The sequence below is a fragment of the Rhinopithecus bieti genome, unplaced genomic scaffold (genome assembly GCF_001698545.2).
Source record: "Rhinopithecus bieti isolate Rb0 unplaced genomic scaffold, ASM169854v2 scaffold_6907, whole genome shotgun sequence".
Lineage (NCBI taxonomy): Eukaryota > Metazoa > Chordata > Mammalia > Primates > Cercopithecidae > Rhinopithecus > Rhinopithecus bieti.
This window is the reverse complement of record NW_016805647.1, coordinates 1,910,451-1,934,047: the sequence shown is the minus strand read 5'-3', so window position 1 is coordinate 1,934,047 and position 23,597 is coordinate 1,910,451. Positions and strand designations below refer to the sequence as shown.

The 23,597-nt window shown below is 43.7% G+C and overlaps 1 long non-coding RNA gene across 2 annotated transcripts; it reads right to left on the bottom strand.

The window, feature by feature from the left end:
* Positions 1-646: 646 nt before the first annotated feature.
* On the bottom strand, positions 647-23,579 carry LOC108530334 (uncharacterized). Of its 2 annotated transcripts, none has more exons than XR_001885805.1 (3): positions 23,437-23,579; positions 17,983-18,148; positions 647-812 (listed from the first exon to the last, which is right to left on the bottom strand). It is a non-coding gene; the product is annotated as an uncharacterized LOC108530334 (long non-coding RNA). The 2 variants fall into 2 exon arrangements; XR_001885806.1 differs by lacking the exon at positions 23,437-23,579 and adding an exon at positions 21,481-21,588.
* Between the last annotated feature and the right edge of the window lie 18 nt (positions 23,580-23,597).

Here is a 23,597-nt window from a genome sequence, read left to right as displayed (position 1 = left end):
CTTTTGCTGCTAAATCAAGGATCGACACACATATTTCTCTATTATACTGGTGGGGTAGCATGCTGCCTATTTCCTTCAAGTGATTTAGCCAGCTTTTTGAAACCCATGCTAATAACTATTACGTATAATAGCCGTGGCCCAGATGTCTTCCTTCCCCTCTCCCTCCCTCCCTCCCTCCCTCCCTTCCTTCCTTTCTTCTTTCCTTCCTTTCAGCAGATCACGCTTGCCCATGCTGGAATGCAATGGCGTGATCTCAGCTGACTGCAACCTCCGCCTCCCAGGTTCAAGCGATTCTCCTGCTCCAGCCTCCCAAGTAGCTTACAGGTATGCGCCCCGACGCCCAGCTAATTTTTTGTGTTTAGCAGAGACAGGGTTTCACCGTGTTAGTCAGGCTGGTTTCAAACTCCTTACCTCAGGTGATCCACCCACCTCAGCCTCCCAAAATGCTGGGATTACAGGCATGCACCACCACACCCGGCCTCTTATTTCTATCTAACTCTTGCAACAACCCATTGGAGTACATAATTCCATTGCCATTTTACAGAAAAATTAACCGAGGCACAGAAAGTGGCTGTATTCATATATTATATAGGCTGGGCTATAACAAACGGATACCAAAATATAGTGACTTAAACAAGGTGGAGGTTTATTTTTCTCTCACAAAATATAGCAGGGGCAGGCAGAAATCTAGATTGGCAGGTTGCGCAGTTATCCAGGGACACAGCACCTTCTGTCTGGTTACTCCGCCATCATCTAAAGTATGGTCTTCATACAGAAAAAGCTAACTCATCACCACACATCCATGCCCTAGCCTGTGGGGAGAAAGGAAAGAGGATGAAAGACTGGCAGTTTTATTTTTTAAAAATTGCACACAAAAGCTTCAGCTCACACCCTATTTTTCAGAAGGAATGGTTACATGGCCACAGCTAACTTCAAGGGAGGTTGAATAACATAGCCTCTATCTCAATGGTCATGTGTCAATGTCAAGGTTAAGATTAGTGGCAGATAGGTGTGGCAAAGGTTCTATTACTAAAAGAAAAAGGAAATCATGGATATTGAGGATCATTTAGGCATCTCTGCCACAGAATCCAACATGATCCTCTCCTTCTGAATCCTGAGCAATGTGCACAGATGAAAACCTACATTTCCCTTTCCCTTGCAGATAAAAGTGGCCAACTAGATGTAAGCAGAAGTCACTGGGTAGGCTTCCTGGAAAGCTGTCATTATTGCCTTTCTTCCCTTCATCCTTTCTGTTGCTTGGAAGGTAGATGAGGTGGCTAGAGCTTCAAAAGCCATATTGGACCAAGAGTAGCCTAGAACATGAAGGTATGTGCCAAAGATGGCAGAGCACATGGAAAGGGGAGAACCTGGATGCTTAATGACCAAGGAGCCCACAGCAACCCCAAACTGCCTAACTCTGCTCTTTATTCTGAGGAAGAAATATGCCTCTTTTGTATTTAAGTTGCTTTAATTAGTGTCTTCTACAAACAACCACATGTAATTTCTTACAAATTATTCAGTTAAGTGATATATTCAGTCATACAACTAGGTTAGGCACTTGTAATCCCAGCACTTTGGAAGGCTGAGGTGGGAGGATCGCTTGAGGCCAGGAGTTGGAGACTAGCCTGAGCAACATAGTAAGACCCCATCTCTACAAAAAAAATTAAAAATGAGCAGGGTGTGGTGGTGCATGCCTGTAGTCCAAGCTACTTGGGAAGTTGAGGAGGATCACTTGAGCCCAAGAGGTTGAGACTGCAGTGAGCTATGATTGTGTCACTGCACTCCAGCCTAGGTGACAGAGTGAGATCCTGTCGAAAGAAAGAAAGGGAAAAAAAGAAAAAAGAGAGAGAGAGAGAGACAGAGAGGGAGAGAGAGAGAGGGAGGGAGGAAAGAAGGAAGGGAGGGAGGAAGAAAGGGAGGGAGGGAGGGGAATTTTAAAAAAACTGACAAAGTCATTCAACTAGTAAGATGTTCATACTCAGGTTTATCTAGCTCAAAGCCCATATTGTTACTTTTCCAGGAGTAAACTTCTCTTTTACAAGAGCAAAGTATTTTTTGTAAAGTATCTGCAATCAAATGAAAAAAATGGTAGTTGGCACCATTATATTTAGGGAAAGGTAATTATTTTTTACATCTAGAGTTCTTTATGTGAGAAAGCATTTCAGCTAGCAAAATAGTTCTCTATTAGATGTATGCAACATAAAATTATAGAAACATTAAGTTATCAAACTAGACATAATTTATTTCCTATCTCTGACTTTTTCTATTAATTGGCTTCTTGTTGATTTCTTTTGTTGTCAGCTAGCATACACTGACATACAAGCAGAAAGAGGTACCAATGTTGAGGAAAATTAATAGGGAATGTTTTTGAAATTTATAACATATTCATTAATATAACTTTTTTCATTTGGAAAAAAATCCACAATTATTTAACTGTAAGTCTAATGCATTAGATCTACCTTATGGGACACATAGCTTGCATTCTCTAATCTATATGATTGCCCGTTGAGGCCTTAGACTATCAGGATGGAAAAGACATAGAAGACAAGGAATAGATAGGCTTTGTGTGCCATCATTAACCTAGAAGTCTGTATAAATATTTTAGCCCTTAAAGTTTAAGAGACCACTTAATGAGAATAGGAAATCAACCATATGTACTATTTAACCTACATGTTCTAAATTGCTACTGAAGAAAATATCAGTAGAATAAGTGAGGAAAATTGTGATATGTTTTGGCAAAATACCAAAAGCAACATAAGGTTTTAGTAGGGTTTATTAAATAATACTGTTATTATCATCTCCTTTTGGAAAAAGAAATGATTGTCTGAGGCTGTTGAAAACATTCAGAGTTTGAGTGTCCTTTGTAGTGTAAAGGAAGGTAAAACTGTGATTCATCAGCAGATGCCACTTTTTGGTTTTAAGGTTTTATAGTAGGTAGAATAATGACACCCCCACCCCCACAAAGACATCCATGTTCTAATCCCCAGTACCTGTGACTGTGTAACCTTATGTAGTAAAAGGGGCTTTGCAGATGTGATTAACATAAAGGTTTTAAAATAGAAATATTGTTCTGAATAATCTGAGTGGGCCTGACATGGTTTGTATTTGTGTCCCCACCCAAATCTCATGTCAAATTATAATCCCCAATGTTGAAAGAGGGGCCTGGTGGGAGGTGGTTGGATCATGATGGCGGATTTCCTCTTTGCTATTCTTATAACAGTGAGTTCTCACAACATCTGTTTGTTTAAAAGTGTGTAGCACCTCCTCCTTCACTCTCTTCCTCCTGCTCCAGTCATGTATGACATGTCTCCTTCCTCTTTGCCTTCTGCCATGATTGTAAGTTTCCTGAGGCCTCCCCAGCCATGCTTCCTGTACAACCTGTAGAACTGTGAGCCAACTAAACCTGTTTTCTTTATAAATTACACAATCTCAGGTATTTCTTTATAGGAGTGTGAGAATGAAGTAATACAGGGCCCAATGTAATAACAAGAGTCATTAAAAGATGAAAGAAGGAAGCTGAAGAGAGAGGAGATTTGACTACAAAGACAGGGGTCAGAGTGATGTCATTATTGAAGGAGGCCATGAGCCAAGGAATGCAGAGAAACAGCCCCTAGAAATTGAAAAAGGCAAGGAACAGATTCTCCCCTAGAGCCTCCAGAAGGAACACAGCCCTGCCTTGCTTGACTTTAGCCCCATAAGACCCATGTCTACACTTCTGATCCCCAAAACTATAAGATAATGCATGTCTGTTGTTTCAAGCCACAGAGGTTGTGGTAATTTGTTATAGCAACAATAGGAAATAAATATGGGTTTCAAACTTTTATTTCTTTAAGCAAGGTAAAACAATTGAATCAACAGGAAGTGAGGGGAGTGGTATATCCTGCCCATTCTCCTCTCCTCTCAACTTCCCTTACCACTTTCTTTCTGTTTTTTTTTTTTTTTTTTGGACACAGTCTCACTCCATCACCCAGGTTGGAGTGCAATGGTGTAATCTCGGCTCACTGCAACCTCTGTCTCTCAGCTTCAAATGATTGTCATGCCTCAGCCTCCTGAGTAGTTGTGACTATAGGCGCCTGCCACTACGCCCAGCTAATTTTTGTATTTTCAGTTGAGATGGGATTTTGCCATGTTGGCCAGGTGGTCTCGAACTCCTGGCCTCAAGTGATTCATCCGCCTCAGCCTCCCCAAGTGCTGTGATTACAGGCATGCGCTACCGCACCCTGGCTGATATCACCACTTTCTAAGGAGTTTGTTTTAAATGGAAATATGTAAATTAAGGAACAAACCCTGGGCCTTGAAGAAATGGCTGATTCTAAAATTAGAACAGAAAATATACAAGATGAATCTGAACCATCTTCTAGTGCCAGAAATAAGGAAATGCTAAAAAGCAACATAAACAAAACTAAACAAAACCAAAAACCACAAACACAATGATGGGAATCTGTTAAAGAGAAACAGGGAGCAACTGAAAGAACTGTCAACGGCCAAAGCTGGGACAATTTGAGCAACAAAATAAACAAATTAGTATTGGATTATAACCCAATGAACAAAATAAATATCCATGAAATCCAGGGTAACTCCTTCCAAATTCTGAACAATGCGCCCACATGAAGAACTGCATTTCCCATTTCTCTTGCAGATAGGAACAGCCAATTGGATGAAAGCAGAAATCACTGAATGAAATAAATAAGTGATTGAACAATAAGTAAATGAGGAGAAGAGATGAATCTTCCATGCAAACGAATTCAAAATAATTTATGTAGATACTCTGCCCTGAAGGAAGGAAGCACACCACCCCACTCCTTAGTGTGGGCTGTGCATAGCGACTTTCTTCCAAAGAGTACAGCATGGAAAGGAAGAAAAAGAGTAACTTTACAGTGAAGAAACCTGACTTTCTCTCAGTCAGGTAATCAAGGTCAATATCAGTAGTGATAAGTCACATTGATAGCAGGTACCCTTGATATGAAGTGGTGAAAATGGCTCTTTACCTCTGTGGTCTTTCTTCCAAAAGCCCATAACCCCAGTATAATCATGAAGAAAACATCAGACAAATCCAACTGAGAGATAGTCTACAAAATACCTAACGATTTTCTTTAAAACTATCAAGGTTACAAAAAACAAGGTAAGTCTGAGAAAGTGTCACAGCCAAGAGGAGCTTAAGGAAATATGAGAAGTCTGTGTATCCTAGACGGGATCCAGAACAAGAAAAAGACTTTTGGCAAAAATCAAGGAAATCTCAGTAAGATGTAGTCTTTAGTTAATAGTAGTGTATCAATATTAGTTCATAAATTATAACAAATGTACCTTACTAATGTAAGATGTTAGTAGGGGAAACTGCATATGAGGCATATGGAAACTCTCTTTATTATCTTTGCAAAATCTAAATTTTCTGTAAGTCTAAAACTATTCCATAATACAAAGCTTATTTAAAAAAAAAAAAAAAGAATAAGGCCAGGTGCTGTGGCTCACACTTGTAATCCCAACACTTTGGGAGGTGAGGCAGGAGGATCACTTGAGCCCAGGAATTCAAGACCAACGGGTGCAACATAGTGAGACCCTGTCTCTACCAAAAATAAAATTTTAAAAAATTAGCTGGCCATGGTGGTGTATACCTGTAGTACCAGCTACTTGGGAAGTTGAGGTGAGGGGATCACTTGAGCCCAACCTGGGAGATGAAGGCTGCAGTGAGCCCTGATTGAGCCACTGCACTCTAGCCTGGGTGACAGAGTGAGATCCTCTCTCAAAAGAAAAAAAAAAGGAATCCTGGTTTCTGATGCAGCAGCCAATGGATAATGGACCAACAGTAAACTAAACAAATCCCTCATTTTGTATCAGTTGGCCTGTTGAATTCCATATTCTTGAATGGTGTCCTAAAATCCCACTCTACTCTTGGTTTCCTTAGAACAAAACCCCTAGAATACGAATCTGGCAGCAGCTAAATAATTATCCAACAGGAGTTATCATCATTACACTTTCTGCCAACCATGGATATTCCAAAGGAGAAAGGTACCCTGGGACTCAGTTGGAAGATGGTAGGATGAACACACTATATCCCTCTCTGTCCATGGCACCTCTACTGGGCAGGCTTCTGCCTAGTATTAAGAGTTCTTAATTTGTTTTGTCCCAAGAAATGGATTAGAAAGAGGGGAAATGCACTGTTTCATTACTGAAACTTTAGGCCTCCCTGTGAGCCTAGAAAAGATCTAGGATTTTGTTAATGGAGGGAAGGGTGCCTGGATGGGGCAATGCTCCCTTCCATTTAGCAAAGCTGTATTATTAGCATAATACTGGGAATGTGGAGCAATTTATTTGACTGGTAGGTTTGGAAGGAGAAACTGGGCATGTACAGCAGAACCACTTCCCATCTCCTTCCCTTTGGGAGTACGTCTGCCCACACTTAGCAGGCTCTCTGCTCTGATGCTCCATGTTGTGCGTTGTATAAGTGTCCTTCCCTCATGGAGGAGCCCTACAGAGGATCTGTATTGGTCTGTTTTTGCATTGCTATACAGAAATTCCTGAGACTGATTAATTTATAAAGAAAAGAAGTTTAATTGGCTCACAGTTCAGCAGGCTGTACAGGAAGCATAGCAGTACTTGCTTCTGAGGAGGCCTCAGGAAGCTTCCAATCATGGTGGAAGGTGAAGGGGGGGCAGGTACATCACATGGCAAAAGCAGGAACAAGGGGGAGTGGGGAGGTGCCACACACTTTTAAATGACCAGATCTCACTCACTGTCACAAGGACAGTACCAAGAGGAAGGTACTACACCATTCATGAGAAATCTGCCTCCATGATCCAATCAGTCCCCACCAGGCCCCACCTCCAACACTGGGGACTACATTTTAACATGAGATTTGGGCCGGACACACATCCAAACTATAGCACCATCTAACTCTGAGGTTCAGGATTAAGAAAACAGTTTGAATCTCACATGTAAGTCACATTCTCTACTATAATGGAAATAAATATGTTATTTTGGCCTCCCATGTGACAGCTCTTGTCTTATCGAGTGGTTCAGAACTTGGAAGGAAAAAGAGAAGTGTTATTGATCACCCCCACGAGACTTAAGCTTCGGGCAATTTTCCCCAGGGAAGTTAAAGCCATGTTATATGGACGTCGACTGAAAGTAAGTGCTTGCAATAGGACTTGTAGGACTTGGCTCTCAGGCATTTTTAATTTTTTGTATTTTTTTGACAAGAACTTGCTCTGTCAGCCAGGCTGTAGTGCACTGGCACGATCACAGCTCACTGTAGCCTGAACCTCCCAGTCTCAAGTGACTCTCCCACCTCAGCCTCCCAAGTAGCTGGGACTACAGACATGAACCAAAAAGCCTGGCTGATTTTTTAAATTATATTTTTTGGTACAGACAGGGTCTCACTTTGTTACCCAGGCTGGTCTCAAGCTCCTGGGTTCAAGCGATCCTTCTGTGCTGGCCTCCCAAAGTGCTGGGATTACAGGCATCAGCCACCATGCCTGGCTCCAGGCTCTTTTACTGGGACATAGGACTTGGTACATAGACAGGTACTATCTCTTGGAAATGGTGGTATTCTGAGAGACTTCCCCTGTGTCTCATATGGCTTGTCAGCAGTCTCTGGAGATGTGATGTATATTATACAGACCTAGTCTGAGTCTCATCTCCTATAGGCCAGGGGTCAGTCTCCTATTCTTGTAGATCACTAAGGGGGTATCTGGAATCCCAGCTGTGCCATCAACAGAGTACAGATTATATCTTATGAACATAAATAACATCACAGATTAAGCAAGGCCAGAAGATAGCCAGTAACCTTTGGCCACATTTGGAACTATCCAGAATGGCTACAACATTTTTTTTTTCTTTTAGGAGAGATGGAGGCCTCTCTATGTTGCCCAGCCTTGTCTTGAATGCCTGTCCTCAAGCAATCCTTTGACCTCAGCCTCCTAAGTAGCCAGAATTAACAATATAATTCTTTATCCTATTGTTACCAGTTGTCTGTGAAGTTGTGCACAGCCTCTAAAGGTACCACAAAGAGCTTTACTATGCACGTAGGTCTTTGGAATATACTTCCCTAGAGATATGATGACACCACCTGCCCCCAAGAAAAGCAACTGATGGGGAATGTTTAGATGTATCTTAAACCTAGGTTGAAAGGAACATTTAGTGAACCCATGACTAAATTATTTTCCAACACTATCTCTCACTGCCCCTGTGCCCAGCCACCAAACACCTTCCTGGAAGACAAGTGCACACTTTGTGTCTGCACCTCTGGTTATCACCAGCTTGCGCTTGTTCCCTCTTGGTATTTGGCTCAGCGCAGCTGATTTGTCCTTGGCCCCTGGTGTCTATGAATTTCTTGAACAGCCTAGTGACACTTCCAATGAGACTATGGAATGACGGCATTTTCGAGCTGGTCTTAAGAGGTTATCTAAAGTCCTTCATTTTGCAGATGGCTAGTGAGGTTTTAGTGACTTTTCTATTTTTGTTTTGTTTTGTTTTTGAGATGGAGTTTCGCTCTTGTTGCCCAGGCTGGAGTGCAATGGCACGATCTCAGCTCACTGCAGCCTCCACCTCCCGGGCTCAAGCAATTCTCCTGCCTCAGCCTCCCGAGTAGCTGGGATTAAAGGCGCCTGCCACCATGCCTGGCTAATTTTTGTATTTGTAGTAGAGACAGGGTTTTGCTATGTTGGCCAGGCTGGTCTCGAACTCCCGGCCTCAGGTGATCTGCCCACCTCGGCCTCCCAAAGTGCTGGGATTACAGGCATGAGCCACCATGACTGGCCAGTTTTAGTGGCTTTTCTATTGTCACATGCTAGCCAGTGAGCAGTGCTGGCAGGACAAGAACTTGGGTCTCCTAGTTCGATAGTTTCTTTCCTACTACACATGCTGCCTCCTATATAGTCTACCTAATCTATGCTGTATACAGTACACTCTCTTCTACTGAATATAACTAAATTATCTGATGTAGTCAAATAAAAACTATACCTAGGAGCCTTCAGTTGGCTTCAAGATTAAAAAAATATGAAGGCTTCAGCAAGATACGACAAAATAAATCCAAGATACTGATGGTATGTTGTCACCTTCCCAGGCAAGAAAGGACAGGGCCAATTACTATTAATTTTTCCAAGTGAAGGGTGTGGCTCATCTGACTTTTGCTTCTCACCAGGAGTTTAGTTTGTAGGTCCAGGACTGACTTAGTTGGCAAATCAGTGTGAAGGTCAATTATTCAAAATGTTTTATTCACATTGCTGAAATTATCACATATGAAGATGTAGTTTGAAGATGGGGTGGTGCTTTGGTCTCAATGTTTCTGTCCCCCCAAAATTCATACGCTAACACCTAACACCAATGTGATGGAATTAGGGAGTGGGGCCTTGAGAGGTGATCAGGTCATGAAGGCAGAGTCCTCATGATTGGGATTAGTGCCCTTATAAAAGAGACCCCAGACAGCTGCCTTGCCGCTTCTGCCATGTGAGGACACAGCAAGAAGGTACCATCTATGAACCAGAAAATAGGCCCTCATCAGACATCTAATATGCCAACGCCTTGATCTTGAACTTCCCAGTCTCCACAACCATGAGCAATACATTTTTGCCACTTGTAGGCCACCGAATTTATGGTATATTATTCTAGCAGCCCTAACAAAGACAGGTGAGGTGGGCTTGTGTCCCTAGCTGCTCTCACAATGTTATGTTTATGGTAGTGGCATTCTTCTGATACAATGGCAAACAGAAGAGATGTAGTTGTTCCTAACTTTCAGAGGAAACAGCCAGAGTTATGTTGCTGCTGGCCTGCAGGGAAGCTTTGTCTGATTTTTTTTTTTTTTTTTTTTTTTGAGACGGAGTCTCGCTCTGTCGCCCAGGCTGGAGTGCAGGGGCGTGATCTCCGCTCACTGCAAGCTCCGCCTCCCAGATTCACGCCATTCTATTGGCTCAGCCTCCCGAGTGGCTGGGACTTCAGGCAGCTGCCACCATGCCCGGCTTTTTTTTTTTTTTTTTTTAATTTTAGTAGAGACGGGGTTTCACCGTGTTAGCCAGGATGGTCTCCATCTCTTGACCTCGTGATCCGCCTGCCTCGGCCTCCCAAAGTGCTGGGATTAGAGGCGTGAGCCACCGTGCCCAGCCTTGTCTGAATTTTTAAGTCACCTCCTGGCCAGGCGCAGTGGCTCAAGTCTACAATCCCAGCACTTTGGGAAGCCGAGGCAGGTGGATCACTTGAGGTCAGGAGTTCAAGACAGGCCTGGCCAACATGGTGAAACACCGTCTCTACTAAAAATACAAAAAAAATTAGCCAGGCGTGGTGGCACATGCCTGTAGCCCCAGCTACTTAGGAGGCAGAGGCAGAAGAATTGCTCGAACCCGGGAGGTGGAGGTTGCAGTGAGCTGAGATCACGCCACTGCATTCCAGCCTGGGTGACAGAGTTAAGACTTTCAGAAAAATAAATAAAATAAAATAACATAAAAATCACCTCCTTACGACCTATGGAATAAACTTTTTAGCATGGCATAAGAGGCCCTATGGGACCTTCAACTTTCCACTCTAGTAGTATCCAATTACTTGAAATTCCCTGAATATGCTTTTCTGTGTCTTATCTCCATGACTATTTATGGTAAATCCTTCTCACGTTTCTTTGCTTGCTAGAATCAACTCAAGTAATATGTTCTCCCTGATGCATGGCGGCTTGGTACCCTTATGCAAATTTAAAAAGTATGTCTTCATAAAGGTGGGTGTATAGCTTAGTAAGCTGGATTTCATGCCAGACTTCGGTCTCCATGTTTGTTCTCATGGGATGCCCTTATGCACTTAACGACCTATATAACTGTTCCTAATTACACAACTGCATGCACTAGTCCCTGCCTGAGTATCTGAGATGCCCATGGGCACTTCTCCAAATTGACCACTGAGAGGAGGTCTGGGAAAAAAAGTCAGCACAAACAGTGGCCTGAGCAGCAAAGTGGCCAACAGTGGTCCAGCTAAGTGGTTTTAGTGGCAGACTAAGGGAACCACAAAGCAGGTGTCCACACTAAAAGCAAGCAGTGGTCAGTGCAACATATCAAGAGCAGGAACAAGCAGAAGTATGAAATGAAGCCTGGGCTGTTTGGTGGGAACATGTGAGATAGTTACTGGAGAGTCTCAGCATTAGAAAGGAGAGTGTGACCCACATGAATTCTGAGTCTGACGAGGTTGCTAGTTATACCACCCCACTTCCCAGACACAGGGCCCAGCCGATCATACCCTGTACTCTTGGCCACAATGACTAATCCAGGGGTAGAATGTGACTTGAGTCAGGCCAATCGAAGCTCTTCCCGGGAATTTCTTCATTTGGAGATAGAAGAAAAGTTACCCAGCCTTCCAGATAAAGGACATTTAGAATGTAAATGAGGGCTATCTTCTCTGCCTTGTGGAGGAAGGTAATTCCCATAGAAGAGAATGGGATCAATGAAGAATAAGAAGGTTGGGATTGAAAAAAATGAGAAAGACCAATTTGGAAAATGCATTTTAGTCTCTAGATCTACTTGTGACTGAAGTCCATTCCTAGCCTTCCACGGACTGTGATCAGTACCCTCCCCTGCTGCTTATGCTAGTTTAAATTGGATTTCTGTCATTTGTAAATGAGTAACTTCTAACTAATACAGGCAGGGAAACTTGGAAGGGTTCTGGGCACTTCAGCTGCCCAGGTGGGACCTATCTGTGACTCTTCCATGACCTTTTGGAATTGAGAATGTTCAGTTCATGACAAATTAACAACTCATCTTCAGCTCATCAAGAACACTAGAGTTCCCTGCCTCTTACTTCCCTGGATATTACCGAGTTCTTTTGACAATCTGACTAAATTACTAACTTTTTAAGGTAAATCTCCTTGTTCTTATCCATAACTTTGACATACAGAAGGGCAGATTATGTGGCTGCCCAAATCATCCATCTGACCTGGGAATTCTGCCTTGCAATTACTAAAGTTATACCAAAAAAGATAGAAAATAATCCATAAGATCTTCCTAGTAAGCCCTTTTATAAAATAAAGAACATCTACCATATGAATAACCTTCTTAATACACTGGTTTGCATGCTCACATATTCATATTTTAAGCATGTATGTAGATATACATATGTATGTGTGTGTGTGTGTGTGTATATATATATATATATCTCCAAAGAAAGTCTGTACAAATTGCATTTTGTGCCAGTGATATTCCACAAAGCTGTTAATCCATTCTCATCATGGACCAGTTAGTTTCAAATAGATGGTACCAATAATACTTACCAATCTTAAAATGGAAAACATTCACAAGTCAGGCAGGATAGAGTCTTTGCAGTGACAAGTGGAAAATGGCCAGAGCCCACGAGAAGCAGAACTCGGAGGAAATGATCTACCTAAAGGATCATTTGTCAGTGTCCAAAGACAATAAACCAGAACTGAATTCCCCCAGGTCTTGGCATCAGGAAAATCCATAGCATGTGAAGCCTAGCAGCAAGAGCTTCCAAGATCAAAGGCAGTAAACGGCAGTCATGCCCTTTAGCAGCTAGCCCCAAGGGGTAACAAAAACAAGCTTTAGGTTCCTCAAAGGAAGAAATTCACAAGGACAAGAAAGAGGATAGGAACTAGACCAGCAGCAGTCTCAGGCTGGTGCTTCCAAACCAATGGGAACAAGAATGTCCACTAATACAGCCTGGCTATTACAGATGAAAGCTACAACCCAGTGAGCATGCAAGGGCTCAGGGAATGATGCAACATCTTTCACCCACTGGTAGGCAAAAGGAATTCAGCTCAAATTAGGAACTAAAGGTACAAATATGACTAAGACATAGCATACTTGCTCTCAAGGTGCTTACAATCTAGATGGTGACAGAGCCGAAAGGAGATGATTTCAAACTTTGGCAGGCAGTGGGGGAATTTGACAAGTGCCAGAGGAGATGAATGCACGGTGTGCTATGAGAAGACAAAGAAGGGTCACTTGCGCCAGACTGAGGTTTAGGAGCACTTGTTGGAGATGATGTTATTTAGGCTGATTCTAGCAGGCAAAGAAAGATGAGAAAAATTTACCATAAACAGTCATGGAGGGGAAATACCATAAACAGTCATGGAGGGGAAAGCAAAGCAAGTTCAGGGCATGTCAAGTAATTGGATATTACTAGAGTGGAAAGCTGAAGGTCCAAGAGGGTCTCTTATGCCATGCTAAGAAGTTCATTCCACAGGCCATGTGGAAGTATGGTGAAAACTGCTCATCATCCCTATCATCATTTCTTTTTGTAATGGAAGCTGTTCTCTCCTCCACTAAGTTTAGCTGAACATATGTCTATCCAGTTAGGGAATATATTATCCAGCCTTCCTTGCAGTAGATGTGACCATGCGACCAAGTTCTAGCCAATGAGATGTGAATGGAAGAGTACAACTTTGATGTTACGTCATTCAAAGGAAGTTACTCGCTCTCCACTTTCTCTTTCCCGTCTTTCTCCTTCCAGAAGTCTGGACACAGATTTGGCCAAGTGAGCCAGGTTCAACCATGCAAACAATGACCACATCCTGGAGTAGGTGGCACACTGAGATGAAAGAAACCTGGGTTCCAAGACGAACAAGTGGAGCAGAGCTATCTGTATAGTCAGACATCCACCTTACTGGACTATTAAGTGAGAAATAAACTTCTTATTGAGTCACTGTCTTTTGGGGGGTCTGTGTTATAGCAGCATAGCCTGTATCCTAACACAGAAGGGAAGAAAACAGTGTTGAGGTTTCTAATATAATTCCTGACTTGGTCAGAAATGGCTAAGAGGCTAGGAAAGGCTGAGACAACAAATGTCTATCCTTATTGATTATAGCTGAGTGAAGCAAAGGCTGGCAGATAGCAAGATAAGCAACTATGCAGCCTTGTCTTGGAAGAGATAGGAAAAGTCCCTTGAAAACTATAAACGTCTACCAGGTTCTAGGAGCCAAGTTCATCCAGAGCAGGATTGCAGCCAGCAACCACCTGAATGCCTTCTTTGCACTCCACCATACAAAACTATGACCATTGCCACCTTCAAAAGCTGACTCCAACAAGCCTGTCATAAGACTTCCTTGACTAACCCCACTTAGTCATTTTGTGTTAATTATGTTTGCAGAAAGGAAAATGTATTTATGATCCTCCTCTGTTTTCTGAAGAGGATAGGTCCTCTAATTGGAAGACCTTCTCTTTTGTTGAACACAGTAATTTGTCCAGGGTACACTTTTTGGAAGTATGAGCTGGGATAAAATGTGTTCCTCTGAATAATGAAGGGCTGAGGAATTTGGAAGGGGCTTTGGAGTGAGGGAGTTAAGAGCAGCAAAGCTGGAGGCTTGGAGGGTGGAGGAGAGTAGAAAAAACACTCTAGTAGCAGAACCAGGGAGGGCACTCTGGAAAATAGTTTATAGGGGGATTACTAAATGAATTGTTGCAAGCTACATGATGTAAATTGTGTCTCTACTTCAGTAAATTCTGCCTGGTTCACTAAGGCCTTTGTATGAGAGGACACAGGGGGTGTGAGCTTGAATAAGAGGATGAGGCTGATATCTGGATGACATATAACATCTGAAAAAAAAAAAAACTAGAACAAGGAAAGTCAGAGATAGTGTCAGAGATTAAACTTCTAGAATTTCACACACCCAGTCTCTTACTTATTAATTGTATAATTTAAAAATGATAGATTGCATTGCCATAATCTAAGAATTACCATTCACCCAATATCAGAGTGCCCATTACTAAAATAATTGCTTGCAGTTATTAAATGCTTACAATAATTCAGAAATGGAATCCTTTCTTCTAGCTGGGGTTGAGGTGGATTTTAGGGAAGACAACAGGGAACAAATTGTGTTTAAGCTGGGTCTTGAAGAGTGGACAGGAATTGGTTATGTGAACACTTTCAGAGGCAGGGAATAGCAAAGATGATGTGACCAAAGTCAAGGTCACACTTTTTTTTTTCAATAAATGTATATCAATATCCACTGTGTGCCACACACTGTGCTAAGTCTCAGAGATATGAAGATTAATTTGGCTTCCCAGGCTTCTGTTAATACAGCCCCCAATTTTTCTATGCATTCCATTACTGGTTTGCCACATTTATCAGGCCCTTCTTGGCCACATTTCTATGTGGTCAGTTTTTCCCTTGAATTCTATTGTGTGTGTACTGATTGGATTGGTTGACTGAAATGAAGTTTTGCTCTTGTTGCGCAGGATGGAGTGTAGTGGCACGATCTCAGCTCACTGCAACCTCCACCTCCCAGGTTCAAATGACTCTCCTGCCTCAGCTTCCCATGTAGCTGGGATTACAGGTGCGCACCACCACGCCCAGCTAATTTTTTTTTTATTTTTAGTAGAGATGGGTTTTCATCACATTGGCCAGGCTGGTCTCGAACTCCTGACCTCAGGTGATCCACCAGCCTCGGCCTCTCAAAGTGCAGGGATTACAGGCGTGAGCCACTGCACCCGGCCATGTGATGCTTTTTTTTTCACTCCTTAATTATACCATTTGTCCATTTATCCTAGTGCATTTTATGTAAGTTTTTAAATTTTTTATTTTCAGGGGTACATAGTAGGAGTATATATTTGTGGGGTACATGTTTTGATACAGGCATGCAATGTGAAATAATCACATCATGGAGAATGGGGTATCTATCCCCTCAAGCATTTATCCTTTGTGTTAGAAACAATCCAAATACTCTAGTGCATTTTAACCTGCTATTGATGGTCATTTCTCTAATTTATTGAGGTAACTTGAATTTTGATCTTCTATCTACTTGGCAGACCCATCTTCTTGGGGATTTATGTAATGTTTATAAAGACACTCCTTCTACTGTCCAGACCCATATCTCAATACCCTTCTATGCCAATATATAGTGAAGGTTGAAAGAAAGATAAGAAATAAAGCCCCCAAAACCCCAGGTTACGAAAGCCTGCTATATCTGTATTTGGCCACAGTTTTGTAAACTGAACTTGCAATGATGTTTCTTAAATGTACAACCACAATTGCTATCAACAGAAACTGAGTGCCTACCACACATAGAAACAGTATGCATGATGCATTGGCCCCGATCTTGAGAGGTTTACTCTAGATGGGGAGGTAATTAGACAATGCACATATTCTGTTTGGTAGGAGAATTTTCCACCCATCTTCCCAATGGAGTAAGAGAGAACAAAATGTGGGAACACAGGAATTATCTCCTCTCCCCTGTTCTCTTATGGCTATGTTCACAAGGAAGAAGGAGATATTAACCTGATTGGTCAAAGCCCGGGCAAAAGGAAAAGGTTTATTATTATTATTATTATTTTGAGATGGAGTCTTGCTCTGTTGCCAGGCTGGAGTCCAGTCGTGCAATTTTGGCTCACTGCAACCTCCGCCTCCTGGGTTCAAGCGATTCTCCTGTCTCAGCCTACGGAGTAGCTGGGACTACAGGCGTGCGCCACCACATCCAGTTAATTTTTTGTATTTTTAGTAGAGACAGGGTTTCACCATGTTGGCCAGGATTGTCTTGATCTCTTGACCTTGTGATCCGCCTGCCTTGGCCTCTCAAAGTGTTGGGATTACAGGCGTGAGCCACTGTGCCTGGTCGATTTTTTTTTTTTTTTTTTTTTTTTTTTTTTTTGAGATGGAGTCTCACTCTGTCACCCAGGTTGGAATGCAGCGGTGCAATCTTGGCTCACTGCAACCTCCGCCTCCTGGGTTCAAGCGATTCTCCCACCTTAGCCTCCCAAGTAGCTGGGACTACAGGTGCCCACCACTATGGCCAGCTAACTTTTGTATTTTTAGTAGAGACAGGGTTTCTCCATGTTGGCCAGGCTGGTCTCAAACTCCTGACTTCAGATGATCCACCCACCTCAGCCTCCCAAAGTGCTGGGATTACAGGCATGAGTCACCGTGCCTAGCAATTCTCCAATTCTCTTCATACACCAACTGGGTGTCCTGCAATTCAATTCAATTCAATTCTGACACTATCTACTGGTGCTAGCATCAGATGCTACAAGTTAAGAGCTTGGTCCCATAAGACTGCCCTCACTTCAAATGCCAGTCACAAGTCTGGGCCTCCTGTGCTTCTGACTAACTAGTTATAAATTGGGGCTTCCTACAACCCCCCTCCTTGGGTTCAATAGTTTGCTAGAATGGCCAGGTGTGGTGGCTTACACCTGTAATCCTAGTGCCTTGGGAGGCTGAGGTAGAAGGACTGCTTGAAGCCAGAGTTTGAGGCCAGCCAGGGCAATATGGCAAGACCTCGTCTATACAAAAAGAGTATTTAAAAAAATGAGCTGGGCATGGTGGCATGTGCCTATATTTCCAGATACTTGGGAGGCTAAGACTGGAGGATCACTTGAGCCCAGGAGGTTGAGTCTGCAGTGAGCTGTGATTGTGCCACTGCACTCCAGCCTTGGTGACAGAGCTAGACCCTGTCTATGAATTTTTTAAAAATTTGCTAGAATGGCTCACAGAAGTCAGGGAAATATTTCACTTACGTTTTCTGGTTTATCATAAAGGATACCATTTAGGAAGAGCCTTGGAAGAGATGCATAGGCAAAGCGTGGGGTGAGGAACATGGAACTTCCATGCCTTCTCCAGATGCACCACCTCCCAGCAACTTGATGTAGCCACCAACCCAGAAGCCCTTGGAACTTGTCCTTTAGAGTGTTTTGTTTTTTTGGAGATGGAGTCTCACTCTGTCACCCAGGCCGGAGTGCAGTGGCGTCATCTCGGCTCACTGCAACCTCTGCCTCCTGGGTTTAAGCAATTCTCCCGCCTCAGCCTCCTGAGTAGCTGGGACTACAGATGTACAGATGCATGCCGCCATGCCCAGCTGATTTTTTGTATTTTAGTAGAAACAAGGTTTCACCATGTTGCCCAGACTGGTCTCAAACTCCGGAACTCAGGCAATCCGCCCGCCTCAGTCTCCCAAAGTGCTAGGATTACAGGCGTGAGCCACTGCGCCTGGCCTGTCCTTTAGGGTTTTTACGGAGGCTTCATTAAGTAGGAATGATTGATTACATCATTGGCCATTGGTGACCAAATTACCTTCAACCCCTTTCCTCTCTCTAGAGGCTGGGGTGGGTGAGTGGGTGGGGTTGAAAGTTCCAATTCTGTAATCACATGGTTGTTCCTCTGGTAACCAGCTCCTCATCTTTGGGAGATTTCCAAAAGTCACCGTATTAACATAAACTCAGGTGTGGTTGACGGGGGCCTGTTAGGAATAAAACAACTTTATCATTCTGCAGCTGTTTCAGGAGCCAGGGACTAAACCCAATATTTCAGGAAAAGATGCTCCTATAGCTCCTATCACTTAGGAAATTACAAGGATTTTAGGAGACGTAGTCAGGAGCTGGGGACAGAGACCAAAATATATATCCCCTATTATATCACAATATCAAACCAGGATATTAATTAGTCCACACCAGTGGTTGGGGCCACTTTGTGCTAAAGGATCATTCCCCATTTCCTTCTTCTTCTTTTTTTTTTTTTTCAATGAGACAAGAGTCTCCCTCTGTTGCCCAGGCTGAAGTGCAATGGTGTGATCTCGGCTCACTGCAACCTCCACCTCCTGGGTTCAAGCAATAGGAATTCTCCTACCTCAGCCTCCCGAGTGGCTAGAAATATACAGGCGCCCGCCACCATGCCTGGCTAATTTTTTATATTTTTAGTAGAGATGGGGTTTCACCATGTTGGCCAGGCTGGTCTCGAACTCCTAACCTCAGGTGATCCACCCGCCTCAGCCTCCCAAAGTGCTGGGATTACAGGCATGAGCCACTGTGCCTGACCCTCATTTCCTCCTGAGTAGGCCCAGACCAGTCTTCATTTAGCACACACTTGGATGAGTAAAACTGGTCTGCTTTGCAGACCTGATCATCTTCCCCTCTCTTTCTGTAGGCATGCCTAAGCATACTGGTCTCAAAACTTACAATGTGGGGAGGGTGGGGGAGGGAATTAGGAAGCATCGCTTCAGCCTTAAACCTAAGCCATGCAATTCGACTCTATCTTTTTGCAGAGCTCTGCTTTAGAGCTTGTTGGGTGCTAGCTCAGCTATGAATAAAATGATCCTTTGGTTTCCACTCCAATTTTTCTTGGATATAGTTCCCTTGGGAACCCCAAGGAGAAGAGGGATGATTAGCAGAGCAGGATTTGGCTATTTCTGGTGTTCGATTGTAGCAGACTGTATAGTTGGTCACAATTGTTCACAAATGTTTGCTGCCTTTCCCAGGGAAGGATTATATTTCCCTTACTTCATTGACATCAGGTGTGGCCAGGTGAACTTGGTCTGGCCAAGAAAATGTGACCTGACCATGTGTAAGTGCCAGACACAAGTATTAAGAGCCAGTGTGTAGTTCACCATAATCACTTCCCTTCTTTCATGAGAGACCAACATGTTCCAGATAAAGACTGTTCTGGGCTGGGTGCAGTGGCTCACGCCTGTAATCCTAACAGTTTGGGAGGCTGAGGCAGGCAGATCATTTGAGGCCAGGAGTTCAAGATCAGCTTGGGCCACACAGTGAGACCCCCATCTCTACAAAAAAAAAGCAAAATATTAGCTGGGTATATTGGTGCACATCTGTAGTCCTACCCTCTCAGGAGGCTGAAGTGGGAGGATTGCTTGAGTCCAGGAGTTTGAGGCTGCAGTGAGCTCTGATTATACCATTGTACTTCAGCATGGGCAACAGAGCAAGATCCTCTCTCTGAAAAAAAAATACTAAAGACTGCTCTATCAGCCTGGGTCCTGGCACAAAAATAACCTAGAGGATAGCCATACTGTCCTACCATGTACGAGTACATTTCAGAGATAAGACTTCATTGAGATATATATATATCTTTTATATATATATATATCTTTTACATATATATATCTTTTACATATATATATCTTTTACATATATATATATATCTTTTACATATATATATATATATATATATATATGGACTTCATTGTTATAAGCCCTCTTGGGATCGCTTGTCACCACAGCCTAACCAACCAAGCTTATCCTGACTGATACATTTACCATATTGTCATCTATATGAAGCACCATTGTTTATCCTCCCAACATCTTTTTTTTTTTTTTTTTTTTTTTTCTTGCTCTGTTGCCCAGGCTAGAGTGCAGTGGTGCGATCTCAGCTCACTGCAAGTTCTGCCTCCCGGGTTCACGCCATTCTGCTGCCTCAGCCTCCTGAGTATGCTCGCCACTATGCCCAGCTAATGTTTTTTTTTTTTGTATTTTTAGCAGAGATGGGTTTTCACCATGTTAGCCAGGATAGTCTCGATCTCCTGACCTCATGATCTGCTCACCTCGGCCTCCCAAAGTGCTGGCATTACAGGCGTGAGCCACCATGCCTGGCTTTTTTTTTTTTTTTTTTGAGACGGCATCTTGCTCTGTTGCCTAGGCTGGAGTGCAGTGGCGCAATCTCGGCTCACTGCAACCTCTGCCTCCTGGGTTCAAGTGATTCTCGTGCCTCAGCCTCCCGAGTAGCTGGGATCACAGACACACGCCACCATGCTCGGCTAGTTTTTTTGCATTTTTAATATAGACAGGGTTTCTCCATGTTGGCCAGGCTGGTCTCTAACTCCTGACCTAAAGTGATCCGCCCACCTCGACCTCCCAAAGTGCTGGTATTAGAGGCGTGAGCCATTGTGCCCAGCCATCTATTCTCCTTTCAATCCTCCTAAAACACCCCCAGTTTTTCCCCAGTTCCATCCACCGCTACATGGCCATGTGCTTGGAGGAAGGGAGTCTAACTCCCAGCCCCAAGGAATTAACCATAATGAAATTAAGCCATTCATGAGTTTCCTTTTCTTTGCTGGCTTAGACATGGGCATATGAAACTGGAAAGTTGGCTTGAGGGCTTCTGAGAAAAGTTTTCCTTGCAAGATTAGAAAAAGAGACACACAGGAAGAAACAGTCTCTCTGCTTCTGCTGGACATTGTGTGTATGTATACATCAGCCAGAATTGTGGCAGCCATTTGGTAGCGATGAGGGGCACTAGCCCGAGGCTGTCAGAGTGAATATGGAAAGAGCCTGGGTCACCGATGATGAGGCGGGCAGATCACTTGAGGTCAGGAGTTAGAGACCAGCCTGGCCAACATGGCGAACCCCCGCCACTACTAAAAATAAAAAAATTAGCAGGGTGTGATGGCACATGGCACATTCCTGTAATCCCAGCTACTCAGGAGGCTGAGGCAAGAGAGTCAATTGAATTTGCGAGGTGGAGGTTGCAGTGAGCCAAGATTGCGCCACTGCACTCCAGTCTGAACAACAGAGACTCCATCTCCAAAAAAAAAAAGGAATCCTAACCTACCTACCTCCAGGTTTCTTGTTATATGAGATAATTCATTTTCCTTTTTGTTTAAGACAGTTGAGCCTGGAGTGGAGGGGAAAATAATGAGTTTAGCCTAGTGACATTGAGGTGATGGCAGGACAGCATCCTTTTAAATCCTAAAGCTCAGGGAACATCAAGGTTAAATTTGAATTTGGGAATCACCTATGGAGAAATATTCCATAAAGTAATACATCTTAGAAAGCAGACCTGTACCTGGAAAAGCTGCCTCTGTGCTTGATGAATTCCAGTGACACAAGAGAACATTGCACCTACATGTGTAGTCATTTCCTAACTGGATATGCTATTGTCCCAGGTCTGTGTGTCCCATCTGGAGAAGAGGAGATCACAGAGGTGGTAGTGAGCTCCTGGTGAAGGAGTTCAGAGAAAGTGATTACAACATCTGGATCCCATCCTCAGATTCTGCTCTCCTCAAGCCTGGCTTTTATGGACCTTGATAGCCATTTGCAGTTAACTTAAACATTCTAGTCTAGTGTGGATAGCTTTGAAAATGGGTTATAAGTAACTTTTGAATTCACTGACTCATATCTTTTAGTAAATTACCATCCCAGAAAATCAAGATTCTGATCATCTTATAGACATCCTATTGGTGATACTATAGAAGCCTTAAAGGAAGCATCACATTCTATGGGTGATACTGTAGAAGCCAGGGTCAAAAAATAGATAACACGAAATATCAAGGAAAAGGCCAATGTAGAACACAGAGGCTCTAGTGCCCAAGCTTAGGAAGTGTTACACAAAAATTATGGGAGGGCCATTGTTTTGGACTGAGCTTTTGCACTAGGCCACAACAGACCAGAACAAACCAAATCGAGTCCCTCCTGCTAAATGCCACATAATCAAACTTGACATACATCCCACAACAGACCAGTTTTTCCTGAAAACAGGAGATTTCAGCTTACCTGAGTCAGAATAAGGAAGTCCCCTCTGCTTTAACCCTTACCAAAAAAGTAACCCAAAGTAGCCTGATGTTAAGCAATCAGCTCTTCTTCCATTGTTCTGTTTCCTTGTTCCCCTCTTTTAAAACCCATTCTTCCCCCATTGCCCAGAGGAAGCTCTCATTCTGTTTTGTGGAATGGAGGCTACCTTAATTCATGAATCTCAAAAGCCAATTCAATCTATAACTAAATTTGTAATTTTGCCTTTTGCCATAAGATAGTTTTGAAAGTTACTAATCCATAGGGCACTACCGTTACTTTAAGAAATTACATTCATAGGAGGGGGGAGGAGATATTTTGCAACATCAAAAGGTTTACTTAAGATTGCTTGAAAATTTATTTTTGAAATTCCAGTATACAGAACTTTCCTACAGGCTCATCTGAGTAAATGCACACACCTGTACAATATTTACAGTGAAGCCTGTCTTCCCTGAGACAACTTACCCCATTTCTAAGTTGCCATTGCTGGGTCTACCTTGAAACTACTCTTGCTTCCCTAAGCCAAAAAAGACATATTTTAATGAACTGGAAGAGCAAACGCAGTCTCCAAAGATGGCTAACTTCAATCCTGCAGTTATTTAGACAGGAAAATCTGGCTTCAAACACTATTGTCTGCAGGCAGGGTTTGCAATTGGCCAGGACCAAGGACAGTGTTTAAAGGTGACTCAGTTGTATGGCCTGGGGAGAGCCGGAGCGGTGAAGGGAGACCAGCCAGTGGTGGTCCTTCTAACTGAAAAGGATGCTAGGTCAGTTTTTTATGACTTCGAGGCTATGAAGGCTCAGACCTGCTGCAACCTAGGAGTGGGTGTCCAGTGTAAGAAAATCTGAGACCCCAAGAAATGCACCTTCAAATTATCTAAATGGGAGGTGGGTAAGACTCAACTTCCCCCTCTCCTACATTCTCCCCCACCCCTGTGGGGCTTACAGGCTAGGATTTCGGCAGAGAAATCCCTCTTCTTCCATGGCTTTAGGGTCCAATTGGGGACCTAGTCGTGTGACCTTCCCCAGGCCCCAGAATCTCCTTTGGGACGTCCCCGAGGCCCTCCCTGTCTGGGGCTCAGCAGGCGTCCGCCCGTGTAACCAGCCCCCGAGCGCTCGGGATCGCCAAAGAGACGCATCCGCCGGCCACTGCGCATCGCTGGCCCGTCAGCTCGGAAACCCTCCGAGCCGCACTGGGCCGCCGCCCCGGCCCCTCCCGCTCCGGCTGTCTCACCCTAGCCCGCAGCGCCACGCCCACCGGGGGTCCGGGGCCTGCCGGGGCTGCCCTCCTCCGCCTCGCCTGCGCCCGCCGGCCGCTCGGTCCCCGGAACCCCAGGTCCTTTCCCCCGCCGCCGCAGGACCCCGACCCGCCGTCCTTTCCCGGCGCCGCCCGCT